Source organism: Procambarus clarkii, chromosome 41 (assembly GCF_040958095.1).
Source record: "Procambarus clarkii isolate CNS0578487 chromosome 41, FALCON_Pclarkii_2.0, whole genome shotgun sequence".
NCBI classification, from domain to species: Eukaryota; Metazoa; Arthropoda; class Malacostraca; order Decapoda; family Cambaridae; genus Procambarus; species Procambarus clarkii.
This window is the reverse complement of record NC_091190.1, coordinates 27,470,661-27,472,454: the sequence shown is the minus strand read 5'-3', so window position 1 is coordinate 27,472,454 and position 1,794 is coordinate 27,470,661.

The window sequence follows — 1,794 nt, the reverse complement described above, 5'->3', positions numbered from 1 at the left end:
AATATTTCGTATATTGTGTCTATAATCTAAATAATATTTCGTATATTGTGTCTATAATTGGGAGTTTTTTTTTTACGTAGATTGTATGCCTGAAATTTTGGATTGAGTTTTTATAGATTGTGCTTTTGTTAATTTGGATAATTTGATTTTTGTCCCCCCCCTCATTTTTGTCTCCCCTCATTTTTGTCCCCCCCTCATTTTTGTCCCCCCTCATTTTTGTCTCCCCTTCATTTTTGTCTCCCCTTCATTTTTATCCCCCCTCATTTTTGTCTCCCCTTCATTTTTGTCTCCCCTTCATTTTTGTCCCCCCCTCATTTTTGTCCCCCCTCATTTTTGTCCCCCCCTCATTTGCCCTCCCTCATTTTTGTCCCTCCCTCATTTTTGTCCCCCCCTCATTTTTGTCCCCCCCTCATTTTTGTCCCCCCCCTCATTTTTGTCCCCCCCTCATTTTTGTCCCCCCTCATTTTTGTCCCCCCTCATTTGCCCTCCCTCATTTTTGTCCCTCCCTCATTTTTGTCCCCCCTCATTTTTGTCCCCCTCATTTTTGTCCCCCCTCATTTTTGTCCCCCCTCATTTTTGTCCCCCACTCATTTTTGTCCCCCACTTATTTTTGTCCCCCACTTATTTTTGTCCACCCTCATTTTTGTCCCCCCTCATTTTTGTACCCCCTACTTATTTTTGTCCCCCACTTTTGTCCCCCCTCATTTTTGTCCCCCCTCATTTTTGTACCCCCCCACTTATTTTTGTCCCCCACTCATTTTTGTCCCCCACTTATTTTTGTCCCCCCTCATTTTTGTCCCCCCTCATTTTTGTCCCCCATTTTTGTCCCCCCTCATTTTTGTACCCCCTACTTATTTTTGTCCCCCACTTATTTTTGTCCCCCCTCATTTTTGTCCCCCCTCATTTTTGTCCCTCCTCATTTTTGTACCCTCCACTTATTTTTGTCCCCCACTTATTTTTGTCCCCCCTCATTTTTGTCCCTCCTCATTTTTGTACCCTCCACTTATTTTTGTCCCCCACTTATTTTTGTCCCTCCTCATTTTTGTACCCTCCACTTATTTTTGTCCCCCACTTATTTTTGTCCCACACTTATTTTTGTCCCCCCCTCATTTAACCAAAATTGTCGTGGAGTGCGTCCGTATTTGGAACAATTTCTTGTAGATTGTGTCTATATTGGCCACAGTTCGCCTCGATTATGTTCTTTAGCGGAAGATCCCAACATAGTTGGCGTTCGTAAATGGTAGGGAAGGGTTATACCAGCGTTCGTAAATGGTAGGGAAGGGTTATACCAGCGTTCGTAAATGGTAGGGAAGGGTTATACCAGCGTTCGTAAATGGTAGGGAAGGGTTATACCAGCGTTCGTAAATGGTAGGGAAGGGTTATACCAGCGTTCGTAAATGGTAGGGAAGGGTTATACCAGCGTTCGTAAATGGTAGGGAAGGGTTATACCAGCGTTCGTAAATGGTAGGGAAGGGTTATACCAGCGTTCGTAAATGGTAGGGAAGGGTTATACCAGCGTTCGTAAATGGTAGGGAAGGGTTATACCAGCGTTCGTAAATGGTAGGGAAGGGTTATACCAGCGTTCGTAAATGGTAGGGAAGGGTTATACCAGCGTTCGTAAATGGTAGGGAAGGGTTATACCAGCGTTCGTAAATGGTAGGGAAGGGTTATACCAGCGTTCGTAAATGGTAGGGAAGGGTTATACCAGCGTTCGTAAATGGTAGGGAAGGGTTATACCAGCGTTCGTAAATGGTAGGGAAGGGTTATACCAGCGTTCGTAAATGGTAGGGAAGG